Here is a 16,690-nt window from a genome sequence, read left to right as displayed (position 1 = left end):
TAGTGAATTACTGATCAGTTATTTTTTTGAGGGATATACTGTTTGTTGATTCAAAGGGACTTCTCAATCTTTTCTACAAGTGTTTTTAGGGTATTAGTATGATTCATTATTAATGGTCTAGATATACTTTTTAAATGTTAACATTTGGCAAAGTAATGCTTTTTTTCCACGAATAAGATCTTTTATTTGTCATCATTAAAAGTGTAAATTTTAAGCAGATTCTTGTACTACTGGCTTATATCCATCAGCTCATTAGACTTTAGCACCTGTCTCATCCGCAGCAGCTTTTCCAGAACTACTACCTTCACCATGAAACTCCATGAGTTTTCCCAATTCAAACTTGGGCTTCTTCAGCATTTTTACTTTCCTAACAAAGACATCATAGAGCAGATAAGTAGACTGGCAAGCCTTTTCTATGTCTTTTCAATGCTGTCTGGAATCAGTTTTTTGACCAGTTCTTTCAAGTCATTTGTCTTCACCTCTTGGGTCATGGTTTCCATCATCTTCTTCCAGATTTGGCAGACCTGTTGGTGCTGGGCATAAGAGGTCTTCCGAATCTGATTGTTACATTTTTTTAGTAAAACCCACACAGAATAGACGAAGCAAATATCCATGGGTAGTCTTGACACCAATGTGAGCTTCAACCATGGTCTGCCATTTTTTGACCATGGAGCACATTTTGTCATGGGTAAGATCCATGCCATGGAAATCAGTCAGACAATTTTTTACCCTGAACATCTTCAGTAATTAGCTTGAATTTTCTAAATGCAACTTCATCATCCTGCAGATCAGCAAGGCTCACTTCAAAAACAGAATCCGTAAGGTCATCAGATGTGATTTTGATTTCTTGAGTTTTTGTGACTAGTGTTTTCCCAATATTTCTTATATTGACACATAGCTAGTGCTTTCACATCATACCAATCTTTTTTAGAAAATGAATCAACCACTTTCTTCTTGGCTCCCTTTTTGCCACTTTCGTAAGGTGCTTGTTCTTGCCAACCACTGTGGTGCTGCTCAGAGAGCCAAAAAGCCAACGTAATGCTTTTTAACAGAAAACTGCAATATAGTATAAGCATGCTGTTTACAAAATAACTATAGGACTTATTTTTTTTATTAATTCCTAGTTTTGAACGCATAAACTATGATGAATGTCTTCCTCTTTCAATCCCATCAGCATACTTCTGTCACTTCATGTAAAAGCTTATTTGAGATGATGTTAAAAGCCAGGACTAGCCAGATGGAATAGCCTGCCTGTCACCCGATGTGGGTCAGATCCTGCAGAAAGCAGAGGCTCAAAGATAATCAAGCATAGATCGGAAAAGATTATTATAACCTGAAGACAAAATTCAAAATTTTCTTCCTCTGGAATCATTTTTAAAAGTTTCTTTCGGGACTTCCCTGGTGGTCCAGTAGTTAAGAATCTGCCTTCCAATGCAGGGGACGTGGGTTTGATCCTTGGTCAGGGAACTAAGATCCCACATGCTGTGGGCAACTGAGCCCGCGCACCACAACTACTGAGCCTGCATGCTCTAGAGCCCGCACACCACAACTAGAGAGCCCACACGCCACAACTACTGAGCACGCGTGCTCTGGAGCCTGCGTGCCACAACTAGAGAGAAGCCTGCGTGCTGCAACGAAAGATCCCACATGCTGCAACGAAGATCCTGCATGCTGCAACTAAGATCTGACTCAGGCAAATAAATACATTAATTTTTTTTTAAGTTTTTTTCATTTGTAATACTTTGTACACGTGCAAAATGCAAAAGGTTCCAAGTGTGTACGGTGAAAGTCTCCTCCCTCCCATGCTGCCTTCACAGAGCTCCCCTCTGTCAACCAGTGTCTTGTGTCTATTTCAGAAAACAGCTTTACTTTGTATGTTTAATATTTCATATTAATATGTATAGTCTGCGCTATTCTTAATAGCTACATAATTGGATATGATTTTTCCATAATTTTCCCCAAATTTGAATTTTTCTTCATAAAGAAAGTTACATGCAAGTGAATATATTGAGCATTTAGGACCATTAAGGAGGAATGTCAGTAGATGCCTCCAGGGAAATTCAACATCCCTCTAAACTTGTTTCCTTATATTTGTAGAGACCGTATCAAAAGCTTGAAGCCCCTGCTAACTCTCCATTCTTACAATTCTAGGAGCCCCTGCTGGGTTTAACAGGACGCTAGAACAGAGCAAAGAGGAGATGCCATTCACTCCTGCGTATCAGTAGACCTACCGGTTAATACCGTCAAGAAATGCACCAGGGCTTCCCTGGTGGCGCAGTGGTTGGGAGTCCGCCTGCCGATGCAGGGGACATGGGTTCGTGCCCCGGTCCAGGAGGATCCCGCGTGCCGCTGAGTGGCTGGGCCTGTGGGCCGTGGCCGCTGGGCCTGGGCGTCCGGAGTCTGTGCTCCGCGGCGGGAGAGGCCACGGCAGTGAGAGGCCTGCGTACCGCAAAAAAAAAAAAAAAAAAGAAAGAAATGCTCCAAGGCACTTTCATGCCTGTGGGTGAACATTAGAACCATTCCAAACCAATGCTAACATCTGCATGCTTTCCAGAAGACTTCTGATGTTGCAGAACAATCATCACCATGTATAAAATGCAAAGCCAGTGGGCACCTGGGAGACCTCACATGACAGTAGTGGTTCTGGAGTTCAAGTGGAGTTCCAGCAGGACTTTGTTTATCTAGTCTCTCATCTATTCAATACACATTTATGAACATTTACTGTGTTCCAGGCACAGTTCTGCTCCTAGGGGTATGAGAAGAGAGACAAGGTTCTTGCCTTCGGGGAACTTACATTCCAGTGGGGAATAGCTGGCTCCACCTCACCAAAGCCAGCCAGTCTTTGTCTTCCTCATTCTGGTCATTGCTTTCTCTCATTACCAGCTCCGCCCCACCCTTCCACCCCCACCCCCCAACACGCCTACCCTCTCTAGTCAACCTGCAAACCTGCCTGCTCTGGTCTTCGTTTCATCACCCCGGATGCCTTGCCTGTGTATATGCATCTATTCATCTCCCATGTGTCTAATTGTCTTCTTTGTGTCCAGCAGGGTTGGAAGCTCATTGTGGGCACTCCATAAAAGTGACTGAATGAAGGCCCGGCTCTTGGCATTAAGGAACTTTTTTTAAAGTAAGCTTTTAATTTTAAAATGGTTTTTTATTCACAGAATAGTTGCAAAGATAATGTACAGAGTTCCCGTATACCCCTCAGCCAGCTCCTCCTGTCATTAGCATCTGACATTACAATGGTATATTTGTCACAATTAATGAACCAATATCGATACGTTGTTATTAACTAAAGTTTATATCTTACTCAGATTTCCTTAGCTTTTCCACTGATATCCTTTTTTGGTTCCAGGGTCTCATCTAGGATGCCACACCACAAGTTGTCGTTGTGTATCCTTAATCCCTCTGGTCTGTGATAGTTTCTAGTCTTGTTTCTCATGGAGTTTTGACAGATTTGAAGAGTTCTAGTTAGGTATTTTGTAGAATGCCCCTCTAGTTGGGTTTCCCTGATACTTTTTTTATGGTTGCACTGGGGTTGTGGGCTACTGGAGGAAGCCAGCAGAGGTGAAGTGCCCTTCTCACATCTTGTCGGGGGTACATGCCATCCACATCATGGGACAGTAAAATCAATCTTGAACACCTGGCCAAGGGACTGTTTGCCAGCTTTCCTCACTGCAGGTGACCCTGTTCCCCTTTTACCTACTCTGTTGCTTGGAATCAAGTCACTAAGTGCCTTCCCCCTCCCCTCAAGGGGGTAGGGGATGGGGAGAATTAAGCTCCACCTCCTGGAGGGTAGTATTTATGTACGTCATTTAAATTCTTCTGTAAGAAAGATGTAACTCTCCCCCTCTTCATTTATTTATTTAGTCAACCATTTATATCAGTATGGACTCTCATACATATTTATTTAAAGATTTGGGTTATAATCTGATATTAGGCTATTTATTTTGCTGCTCAAATTGTTCCAATTTTGGCCATTGGGAGTTCTTTTTAGGTTGGCTCCTGTGTCCCTTTGACACGCCCTATCCTTTTGTTTTTTGAGTATTTCTTTACTTTCTGGCACTACTGTATATTTCCTGCCCCGGCCTTAGAATCAGCCATTTCTCCAAGGAACCCTGGTTCCTTTTATTGGGGAGGCCTGTTTTTCAATCCAGACCTCAGCATCACTTACCCACCCACTCAGTCAGCCAGTCAAGGAATACGTAGGTATATTCTTCTCTCATGCTGATCATTGAACCAGATGTGGGATATACAGTGGGGAACAGAGCATACAAGTCCCTGCCTTTAAAAGCTAGTGATGTGGCCTACGAGACAGACAATGAGCAAGTCTCAACAAAGAAATACGTAATTATAACTTTGATACATGCTTCAAAGGGAAGGGACATGGCCCTCAGATGAAAAATAATCTAAGTCAGGGACCTGGGTTGCATCAGGTGGCCAGAGAAGCCCCCCATGGGTAGCTAACATTTAGATAGAAAGTTGATGAGAACGATTCAGCCATTCAAAGAGCAGAGGGAGGAGTGTTTTCAAACTGCAGGTTAGTGGGTCATGGCTAGCTTTTTAAAAAAAGGACAGAACATACCAGAAGTATTACGTAAAACTAATGTTGCCTTTATTTATAGGTTGATGTATTTACTGGTTCATGGTATAAAATATTTCTTACTGGGGAGTATTGTCAAAAAAACACGTTGAAAGCAACTGTTTTAGGAGAAAATAAAGGCAGATTGAAAGCTCTGAAAAGAGAAAGAACCGTAACATACTTGAGGATCTGAAAGGAGGCCAGTGTGACTGGGGAGTGAGTCTAGGGTGTGAGAAGAGGCTGTAAATGTAGGGAGGTGCGCAGCCCTCGAACAGGGCCAGGGCCCAGGAAGCCTCGGTATTTTCATTAAGGAGCAATGGGAAGTCATTGGAGGGTTTCAAACGGGGAAGTGTTGATATTTAAGAAGATCTTTTAGGCTCCTATGTGGAGAATGGAAGGAGAGGGCAAATGAGGAAGCCGGAGCCAGTCAGCGAGAAGGGTCGTACAGAGGGAGGCCCAAGCAAGAAGAGTCACTAGGACGTGCGTTCACATTCCATTGTCAGTCTTGTACTCCCAGCCACTAGAACAGTGCCTGGAACACAGAAGACCTTCAGTGTATACGTGTTGAATGAATAAGTTACATGACTGTAGTAAAGACGGAGAGAAGTGGTTGAGTCAAGACATGTTTGGAAACTGGCAAGTCTTGCTGATAGATTGGGTCTGGGGGAAGTGGACGGGGAGAGTGAGAGCCCTCCCTCACACACTGCACCCCACCAGTGCTCACGTTTGCTTTCTTTCTCTGCTGTTGGGCTACTTTGGGTAGGTACAGGATCCTTTAACTGTTTAGACTGTGTTTCTACCTCTGTGCTTAGTCATAGTGGCCAGAAGTGGAAATAACAGAATTTTTCAAGAGAAACTGAGATTGAGTAGAATCACAAAAACACACAGATTTTCAGACCCACAGATTTTATAATCTTTGATGCCAAATCTCTGAAATTCTGTGAGCGCCAACCACTAGCAAATAAAGATCCTCAGAGGGGCACCAAACTTCCTGGCGTTTTAGCATTCTGACAGGGAGCTGGCTGGGGGCCGGGGGTAATTGTGCATACCTATGTGCCAAAGACCCTTCTCCCACCTGATTTTATGTCATATTAAAATATATTGTGGCCAAATCCTTTCCTGATACTCCTTTTCTTGACAGTGCTGATGCCTGCGGTCTGCAGCTGGCTGCCCACTTGGCCGCTAGCTTCCTCAGCAGAGGGCAGCCGCCTCCTGTCACCGTGGAGGGACTGGGACAAGGACAGGCCTAGACAGAGCCAACATGGAGCAGAAAACAGGAGGAGCCAGACCCCAGGAACAGAAAAATGTGAGTCGTCTCTGGCAAGTCGGGCACCAGAGACGGGCGTGCTCCAGAAATGCTGATTAATTTTGAAGGATTGGTCCTTTTGGTCAAATGGGTTTCATGCTCTTGACTGAGAAACCAAAGCAACCATCAGATGTTACTGGAGGGATGCCAGTGGTGTTTGCATTGGTTAAGAATTTTCTTATGACAGAATAACAAACTAAAACGGGCTTAAGCAAACAAAGGGATTGTGTTAGCTTACGGCCTGAAAACTCCAGCACGCAGTCTAAAATTTAAATCTTCCTCACGATACCAGCTCCGTGTCCGTTTTGTTTAGAGCACTGCCTCTTCTGTGTGTCGGCTTCATCCTCAGACTGGCACTTTTCTTGGTGGCACAAATGGCTGAGGGAATTTTGAACCTTGTATTCTCCAATACACCATCCAGGAGAAGGGGGATTGTCCCCTCTGGTAAACCCACAGAGGGCTGAGGAAGCTTTTTTTTCAGAAGCCCTAGGGAACATTTCCTCAAATCCCACTGGCCTGAATCGGGCTGTATGCCCACGCCTGAACCAATCACCATGGCCAGGTGATGGATACTCTCTGGCTTAAGCACATCAGGGCTACCCCTGGGAGCTGGATGTATCCAGCTGTTAGAGAAGGGGGAGACAGTGAGGGGGTGGGTGGTTCCCTCAAGGCAAAATGTGGGTGCTGTGGCGGGAAAAGGGGATAGAGGGACGCTAGGGAGGCAACCTATGTATGTTTACTACATCAACATCATTAGTATCGTGATAAAGGCCAAACTGGAGGCAGTGCAGCTATAGATAAGGAAACCTTTGTTCGGAACCCCAGTTCTGCCTGCTTCTAGGTGAGTGACTTAACCTCTTCAGGTCTCAGTTTCTTTATCTGAAAAGATGTGGATGAAAATACCTCAGGGAGGGTAACATTCATATATCTAAATATGTCATATATATATATATATCTCAAAATATATCAGGTTATATATTTGAAAAAGTAAAAATAAAATATGAGGTACTTTTTGTATTTTCTCAAAGTGGCAATTACAGTCAGTCCTGTAGAAGCCAAGATTGAGCCCACGTTTCAGCCTAGTAGGACGGCAGGTGGAAGGAAGGCTTTCCTGGCCACCAAGTGTTGGGCAAGTCAGGGCCCATCTCGTGTCTTCATGGCGAGAAAGAAGTTTCACTGGTTCAGAACCAAACTTAAGCAGCAGGTGTTCAGGGATGGGGTATTGAAGTTTCAGCTTTGATTTTTCTATGAAATCGTTCAGGTTATTAAAATGTCGGCCCTATTCTCTTGTTTAAGAACTGGTTTCATTTCTAATGACACAGCACCATCATGCCATTCCTTGATTTAGTCACGAGAACCAAAACTAATGTGTGGCTAGTTTCATGTCGTTTTTATAGCAGTTAGTACAGAGAACAACAGGCTCTTGTAAAAACAGATGTATTTGCTATCTGTTTTTCTATCTGCCGCCTCTCAGGCTCAAAACCCTATTTCTAAGATGGCGTGGTCCTCTGGTCGGGCCTTGTGGGAGAGGCTCCTGTGAGGACAAAAACAAAAACCTCGCTGCTCTTCTCAGTGGGAAACCTTTTCATAAGAAACAAGAGTCCCAGCCCCCAAACATTATAAGAATTGTAAAGGGGTGTCAGAAAGAGACCTTTCACCTTTTGAGAGAAGATTCGCTTGGCATTAATGTCTACTGTGAACCCAGAGGAGGGGGGTTTATTTTATTTTATTTATTTATTTTTACATCTTTATTGGAGTATAATTGCTTTAAATGATGTGTTAGTTTCTGCTTTATAATAAAGTGAATCAGCTCTGCATATACATATATCCCCATATCCCCTCCCTTTTGCGTCTCCCTCCCACCCTCCCTATCCCACCCCTCTAGGTGGTCACAAAGCACCGAGCTGATCTCCCTGTGCTATGCGGCTGCTTCCCACTAGCTATCTATTTTATGTTTGGTAGTGTATATATGTCCATGCCACTCTCTCACTTCGTCCCAGCTTACCCTTCCCCCTCCCCATATCCTCAAGTCCATTCTCAAGTAGGTCTGTGTCTTTATTCCTGTTTTACCCCTGGGTTCTTCATGACATTTTTTCTTTTTCTTAAATTCCATATATATGTGTTAGCATACGGTATTTGTCTTTCTCTTTCTGACTTACTTCACTCTGTATGACAGACTCTAGGTCCATCCACCTCATGAGCCTCTGTAAACTTCTTCAAGGCCTTGTGGTATTAACATGAAAAAGTGAGCATATATTTAGCATTCCTGGAAAAAGCATGGCCTTCCTATTAATGCTAATACTCTCATAATGACACTACAGCCAGTCTCCTCACAGAGGCTTTATCATCTACAGTGTCTCTATAAGCAGGTTAGATAACAAATGTTTACAGATGAGGAAACAGAGACATTGAATTTTCCATGGCTTCAGAGAGAGAGTGTTGTGGAATTTAATTAGAGTCCTGGGCTAACCTCTACTGTGTAATTGCTTGATCTCTCTGTGCCTGAGTTTCCTCACATATAAAATGCAAATGCAAATAATAATAATAATAATAAAATCCCTCATGGGTGGTAGTGAGGATCATGTAAACGAATGCATGTAAAGTGTTTAGACCAGCACCTGGCACATAGTTTTCACTAGATAAATGTTTGTTGTTGTAATTATCATTACCTTCCCTATCCTTTTTTCTCAATCGCAAGTTAAATGACCTTGCCTCTTTGACTCACACATATACAACCCACCTACTGGGTCTCCCCCCAACCTCAGTTATTCATTTGATCTTGATCTCAGTTTGTCTTCCAGCATCTGTCTCAGACTAGGACAAGTCTTGCTTCCATGCTAGAAAGCTGGCCTCCTCTAGGGCCATCTCACCAATCTTTCTTGTTGCCTTTTAATGCTAAATATGACTCCTAGGGCACCAGTGTTTTTTAAAATGTTGAATATTGAACTGAATTTCATGTTACGTAGATCCAACTCACCTGGAAGACTGGATTGGGCAGTGACGCCTCCTGTTCTTTGCTTTGATTCGGAGCCTGTGCTATGCTGTAGTCAAGCCCAGGTCACCTTCTTGGCCCAGTTTTAAATGTTTCATCCAGTTCAACCAACATCATTTCACTTAATTCCTGCATTTTAAAAAATTTCCACATGGGAACATTGTCAAGAAAGCCTTTCTGTAGTTCATTTCTTTATCTTAATTCAATCTTTGTTTGTTTCAACCAATATTCTTTACTGTGTTCACCTGAGCAGTCCCACTAATATTGCTGGTATTTATTGCTTCGCATAGGTACATCTTGTCCCTTCTCTCAGATTGTGAATTTCATGAGGCCAAAATCCATTGCTTCTATTTCTTTGCATCACCTGCAAGACCATGGGCAGGTCAGCCTGGGGATTAACTTGTGGAAGGGCTGTGACTGCATCTATGGATCTCCCTGCTTACAGCCTCTTTCTTTTCTCCTAAGTGTCTCACTAGGCCCTAAGCAAGCAGAGACGTAGATTTCATTGTCAGGGCTGATCTGTCCTGTATTGGGGGCTTTGAAGGTGATACACCCAGGGGCGTCCTTGGACCAGGCCTCCAACACCCTCTGTTGGTGTATGTGTTGGCAAATTACCTGCCATTTCCTCCAACAAACGATCACATCTCCCGTTCATGTCTCATTGTTTTTTCCTTTGTTTAATCTCTCTCCTCCTACCCACAGTCTTGTCCTGCCTTTCCCTGATTCTCTTGCAGGCCTGTCCCATTTCCTGGCCTCTGTTCGTGCATTGGCCATTACTCTTGCTCGACCCTTCGGTGTGCCTCACTTTGGTTTCTGTTCCCCCTGTTCTTTTTCTTTCACTTTCCCCTGCCCACCAGCCCATTTTAACAGTGTCATCATGACTAACAGTTTGGGAACATGGCCCTCGCCATCTCCCACATTACACAGCCGCCCCAGCTTTCGTTTGCCCAGCATCCCTCCCCTGAGCCAATCCAGCAGCACGGAAGCTCTGCCACGGCCAGATGCCAGCCAACTCTTACTGTGAGCCCTGCTTCATGCCCGTCTGCGGAAGCAGGGGCAGGGCTGAAGATGGAGGCCACAGAGAAGGACCCCAGACCTCTCCTCAGCTTCTGCTGGGATGTGTGAGTTGGGTGTGACCCCAAGACTCAGAACAGCTTCGCTCTGTGAAAGCGCGAAACAGGGAGGGTTCTCTGAAAGGAATGGTCTGGGCTGCGGGGAAGAGGTGGGGTAACACATGTGACAGAGACCCAGGAGGTTTCTTGTGCTGACGTGACTTGGCCTCCTAATCCACAAAACTCAGCTGAAACACCCAAGCCAGTGAGTAACAGGGTCCCGGCCATAAGCAGAAAACGCTCTTCCCTTTTCCTTCCCTCCACCTCACCCATGCAGCCTTGTGCACTCTGTCCTTATACAAAGGTTTGCAACATTGTCCAAGTGGAGGACAGGTCTGCAGTTTCTTGGCCACACCTCCCTTCCCGGAGGGTCAACCAGCACAGCTGGAGCAAGCTGAGGGGGTAGGAGGGGAAGGGGACGGCAAGGATGCTGGGAACGGGGCCTTCTAGGACTCAGTGTCAGAGATCAAGAAAGTGGTCTTCCTATTTCAAACACGCAGACTGAATTTGGTCAAACACTCTCCTTGTGAGGCAGCTGCCCTTTGAAGCCGTGGACCAGGGTGGAAATAAAAGCTCCTGTCTGAGAAAGGATATGTTTCTTTCTTATGCTCTCTCCTGACCATTCTATTTCCTGCTGGTTTGCTGCGTGGACCCTCTGCCGGCAGCATGGGGGGAGCCTCCAGCAGCCAGAGCAGCGGCGCCTGAGTGAAAGTGATTAACACCCTGAGCTCCACAGCTACCTCAGCAACTGCAGCACCTTTCCCCAGCCTGACCTCCCCTTGATGCCTTTCTGCTGCTGCTGTGTGAGCCAAGCTCTTAAGCCAGGCTGAACAGGCTGGTTGAAGAAAGGAGTGAGACAGGTCTTAAGTCCCAGAAAGGCAATGCAGCCCAAATCCTGGTGCTAGTGGTTAAAGCCCACCCATGGGTGCATCTCACCTATGACACAGGCAAGAAAGCAAATACAGCTAAACTCGAGATGGACATCTGTATTCAGAGATCTTTTATATTCATCCATATTACCTGGTATGGTGCTGAGAATGCATTTAATATTTATGGACCCTTTTGGCATTAAGCAAGTCCTGGCCAAGATAAAGGGAAAAAATAATAGGAATTTTGCCAAACAGGACCAAAGAATGCAATTTTTTAAACTCTATTTTTTTCTCTTCCATTATGGCTTATTATAGAATATTGAATATAGTTCCCTGTGCTATATAATACGACCTTGTTGTTTACCCATTTTATATACAATAGTTTGTATCTGCTAATCCCAACTCCTAATTTATCCCTCCTCCACCCCCCTTCCCCTATGATAACCACAAGTTTGTTTTCTATGTCTGTGAGTCTGTTTCTGCTTCATAAATAAGTTCATTTGTGTCATATTTTAGATTCCACATATAAGTGATATCATATGGTATTTGTCTTACTCTTTCTGATGTACTTCCCTTAGTATGATAATCTCTAGTTACATCCGTATTGCTGCAAATGGCAAAATTTCATTCTTTTTTATAGCTGAGTAGTATTCCATTGTACTTATACCACATCTTCTTTATCCGTTCATCTGTCAGTGGACATTTAGGTTGCTTACATGTCTTGGCTATTGTAAGTAATGCTGCTATGAACGTTGGGGTGCATGTATCTTCTCAAATTATAGTTTTCTCCAGATATATGCCCAGGAGTGGAATTGCTGGATCATATAACTCTATTTTTAAAGAACTATTTTTATAGAACCTTAGCTTTAGTTTGTATCAGCCAAAGTGTGACAATCTCCTTTCTGACCGTCTTATTTTAGAACTAAATGTATAATGTTACCCATACCAAGTATCTTGGATATCTTTTTCAATTGATCTTGAAAGTTCACAGAGCTGGACTTCTGAGGCCTTCTACTCTAGACCCGTGGAGTACACGGATGATCCACTGAAGTGCAAAAAGAAAATATTTTAACTTCTGTTTACATCTATGTTGTTTTTTTTTAAATAAATTTATTTATTTATTTACTTATTTTTGGCTGCGTTGGGTCTTGGCTGGTGCGCGTGGGCTTTCTCTAGTTGCGGCGAGCGAGGGTCACTCTTCCTTGTGGCACGCGGGCTTCTCATTGCGGTGGCCTCTCTTGTTGTGGAGCACGGGCTCCAGGCACGTGGGCCTCAGTAGCTGCGGCACGTGGGCTCAGTAGTTGTGGCTCGTGGGCTCTAGAGCACAGGCTCAGTAGTTGTGGCGCACAGGCTCAGTTGCTACGCAGCACGTAGCATCCTCCCGGACCAGGGCCCGAACCCACGTCCCCTGCATTGGCAGGCGGATTCTTAAACACTGTGCCACCAGGGAGGTACCCACATCTATGTTTTAATGTAAAAATGAAGAAAGGAATTAAGCTTTACTAGTACTACTAGTAATAATAATATGACTAATATTTGCTATACATATTTGCAAGTATATGTGTATAACATTTACAAATAAATATAAATATGATGGGGATACAGGTTCTAATTTAGCAGGGGGTGGGGACTGGATTGTATGATCAAAGAAGTTTTCTGGGACTGTTGCTTCTGACCATATGGATTAATAGAGACCAAATTTACCCTCCCATCTGAAACAGCCCCCACAAAAGAACAAGATCTAGCATAGGAGTTGTCACATGATAGTTGCTGAATGAACATGAGTTGAGTGAATAACTGAAGCTCCCCAGGGAAGCCCAAGATGGTTAGATCACAGATGATGGGGCGTTAGGGCCCAGTGCACCTTAGCACTGATCTATTCCAGTTTCCTCATTATCTAGATGAGGAAATTGAGGTCCAGAGCCACACAGTGACTTCTCCAAAGTCCCTCAGCCCCTAGTGGTGGAGTTACTGGGAATATTCTTTCCTATAAACCAACCCTAGGGTCAACAAGTCAATAAACCACAGCCCCAAGCTGCAGAAGGACTTTTCTTTTTTTTTTTTTTTTTTAAAAATAAATTTTATTTATTTATTTTTGGCTGCATTGGTTCTTCGTTGCTACATGCGGGCTCTCTCTAGTTGTGGCGAGCAGGGGCTACTCTTCGTTGCGGTGCGTGGGCTTCTCATTGCGGTGGCTTCTCTTGCTGCGGAGCACGGGCTCTAGGCGCACGGGCTTCAGTAGTTGTGTCTCGCGGGCTCTAGAGCGCAGCCTCAGTAGTTGTGGTGCATGGGTCTAGTTGCTCCGCGGCATGTGGGATCCTCCCGGACCAGGGCTCGAACCCGTGTCCCCTGCATTGGCAGGCGGATTCTTAACCACTGCGCCACCAGGGAAGCCCCAGAAGGACCTTTCTTAAAGGGCTAATTCCTGCTACTCACAGAACAGGGACAGGGTGGAGTTTGAGGTGTTAAAGGTAGTATGTTCAGAAACAAAAATAGGCACCAAGAATTATTGCAGACAAAGCCACTTGGAATTGAAGATATGGCCAGACATTGCTCAATTCTAGAAAAAGACTGAAAGACACTTCCAGGTTGGGTAGAGAGGCCAGAGGAAGATCATTGCTAACATAAGCTCTGGTTGCACCTCAAGACTCTACAGGAGACTTTGGATTCTGGATCACAACAGGCCTATCTACCTAGAAACTCCAGAAGATTCTGGACCTGATTCAGGCCAACCAATACTTCCTAGGATAGCCCGCAGGCCCTGGGTCCGTTCTGGGAGTTGGAGGGCAGGTGGGCCCACAGCGAGCAGTCTCATTTTGGGACCCCACTGCCCAACTGCTTGGCCTGACTGAGACCCCACATGGAGAAGACCCACTCCTGAGGGGGACACTGTCAGTAGTGGAGGCCTTCAGGCCACATGCCATGTGCATCACGGGAGGATCTTCCTGCTCTGGACTATAGGAGCTGCTGACATTGTACCCAGCAGGCAGGAGCAAAGCACCCCCCACCCCCGCTCCAGGCACTTTGTCCTGGGTTTTCTTGGGAAGTGGCAGCTGTGGACAAGCCCTTTCACTTTGGGTTTCTCCTCAGTTCACATTTCTGCCTGCTCCTCAAAGCCCTTGAAAAGGCAACCCAGCTCTTTCAAAGCACTTTTTTTTAGGGCCGGAAAATTCTAAGACATGTCAGTGACTGCCTGCTGGTGTCTTGAGTGTTTAAGACTTGATCTGGGCCCGTCGTAGGAATGGACTTCTGCCCACAGAGGCTTCCGACTGCCTCTCCCACCACCCGGAGTACATGTACGGGTTATACGGGGTGGAGGCTAATGCTTGGCTCTTGTTTCAAAGATTTTTTGGTAGTCTCAGAGTTCAAAAGAATTTTCAGCAGTGACATTTGGGCTTCACCTGACAGCGTGAATGACACGGTTTGAAAGTGAATGGTGATTTAAATGAGGCTTATACACACTTCTCTGCCCTGGGATCTCTAGAAGGAGAGTTCCTCCAGAAAGGGATCTAACAGGAGATGATTATACAGCTTAAAGCAAGTCTCCTGAACAATACTTGCCATCTGATGTACACCGGACTTGGAGGTGAATCACCTTAGGCTTGCGGCCCAGCTAGGAGGTGGTCTGAACCAGCCTGACCCAGGGGTGGACATAACCAGCCAAACTTCACCTGTGCTGTGCTCCCTCAGCACGGAATTGTCCACTCGACTCACTAGCAGAGGCCAAACGCAGAGCCCTGGAATGGGAAGGGCATGTTCCTGGCAGCCAGTGACTGGAAAGTGATCTCTATGCACTAATTAGACCGAGCAGGACAGGGCTGTCATTAGTCTCCACTTTATAGATAAGGAAACAAAGGCATTGAAAGAGCAAGTAAGGCACCCACTGCCACAGGGTGAGTCAGCAGTACACTGGGCCCAGGACACAAATTTTGTGCCTTCTGGGCCAGCATTCGGCTCCGCCTCGGCCCCTGTAGTCTCAGAGAAGATGTCTCCTGCTTTATCCATAGCAAGAGTTCTTTGTGACACTCATTCCGTGAATCCTGCCCTAACACTCTCTGTTCTCCTCAGGTTTGCTCAACAGCCTGAGGCCCTGCCTTCCTCAGTCTCCCTTCACACCGCTCCTTGGCCGTCTGGTGGGTTGTCCAGCTCCAACTGGCCTCTTACGGACTCGACCCAGTTGGCCTCCCCACTCCCTCCAGCACATCCACCAAGTGGTCCTCTTGCCCTCGGCCTTGGCCATGGTGGCAACTTCCCCGCACAGTGTGGCTCAGAAACACAGCCCTGACCTGGGGCTCCCAGGCTTGTTTCCTTCCCTTACCGCTTCTGTCACCCACATTGGTCTCTCTGGTTCCTTCAGCCACTCCCTGCATCCTCTTCCTCATTTCTTTCTCTGCCTGGAAAGCCCTCCTCTTCCTGTACCATCAAGGCTCTTTCAGGAATTCTAGGCCCCTCCCAACTCTTCAAGAACTCCTGTTTTTCCTTCTCTGCAATGTCTTCCTGTACTGCCTGAAGAAACATCGTGGTCTCTCCAGCTGCCATTTGCCCCCAAATCTGATTTGGCCTCAACTCTCTCACCAGTATCTCAAATTTATGTTTAAGGTGATGTGATAGGCAGAATTCTAAAATGACCCAAGATTTCCTGTTTCCCCACTTGCGTGCACACCCTGTGAATATGATGGATTTTATCTGTGTGATTAGATACGTTTTATGGCACATTTGACCTTAAGGGAGATTATCCCAGTGGCTCTGACCTAATCATAACAGGGACCTCAGTCCTATAACCACAAGGAACTAAATTCTACTACCAAAAAGAAAGTGCTAAAAGTGCCCTGTTTCCCCAGAGCCTCCAGACAAGAGTTCAGCTGCGCCAACACCTTGATTTCAACATGGTGTTACTCTGAGCAGAAGCCCAGGCATGTTGTGCCAGCCTTCTGAGTTATAGAATTTAACTGTGAACTAATAAATGGGTATTGTCTTCAGCTGGTAAATTGGTGGTAATTTGTCATGGAGCCATAGAAAACTAATACAGGTAAATATTTAATTGTGTTTGAGTTGTGGATTTTCCACATTTATCCTGGCACCAGAGTCTCAGGTCAGTAGCTACAGCCACACTTGTGTTGATGTCAGCCTTAGGTTGTAGACTCCCAGCAGGAGAGCCTGGCCACCTGGTTCCCTCTGAATATAATTCAGCAATAAGGGGGATTCTTGGTTCTCAGCACTCTGCTGCCAGCTCTGAGGCAAAGACGAACTTGGCCTTCCTGCCCTCAGGGGCTTTTAATATAGTAATTGGACAATCACTGAAAGAGTCTAATACAAAGAAGATCAAGGCAAGGGAAATCACATCCAGTATGTGAAATCAAAAACTTATTAGAGGAAGTGACATTGGACCTGAGCCCTGAAGGCTGAGTGGTGTTTTACTTTAGGGATGGAAATAGGAAATTGAGTGAATTTTTAGAGAAATAGCGTGTTGGACATTTGACACATCAGGGGTAGTGTGAGTTAGGACAGAAACAGTGTTCTGGGTCCCCAGTGTGCGAAGGCTCTTGAATCGTCAGGTGTAGTGTGTTTGGGTGATTTGGTGAGGAATTAGGAACCATGGAAAATTTGGAGGCTGGGGCGGGATAGAATCAAGGTGGACTGCGTATGTAAGACGGATTAAAGTAGAGGCAGGTAGGAGATGGGGATTATTTGCAGACCATGAGAGGAGAAGAGGTAAAAGTTAATCAGAGCCTGCATCATGGCTCTGGCAGTAGGGACAGAAGGAAGGAGAGAATGTCGCAGTCACTGGGGAAGATAGAAATTCCACCAGCAGAGCCACGAAATGAACAT

The 16,690-nt window shown here is 45.3% G+C and overlaps 1 pseudogene across 1 annotated transcript; it reads right to left on the bottom strand.

Annotated features, from left to right (window-relative positions):
- Positions 1-252: 252 nt before the first annotated feature.
- On the bottom strand, positions 253-9,535 carry LOC307061158 (small ribosomal subunit protein eS1-like; annotated as a pseudogene). Its single transcript has 3 exons — positions 9,496-9,535; positions 5,709-5,828; positions 253-1,041 (listed from the first exon to the last, which is right to left on the bottom strand). The product of its transcript is annotated as a small ribosomal subunit protein eS1-like (transcript).
- Between the last annotated feature and the right edge of the window lie 7,155 nt (positions 9,536-16,690).

The sequence above is a fragment of the Hyperoodon ampullatus genome, assembly GCF_949752795.1.
Source record: "Hyperoodon ampullatus genome assembly, chromosome: 12".
Lineage (NCBI taxonomy): Eukaryota > Metazoa > Chordata > Mammalia > Artiodactyla > Ziphiidae > Hyperoodon > Hyperoodon ampullatus.
The sequence above is the reverse complement of the archived record's forward strand: the minus strand, read 5'-3'. Positions and strand labels throughout refer to the sequence as shown.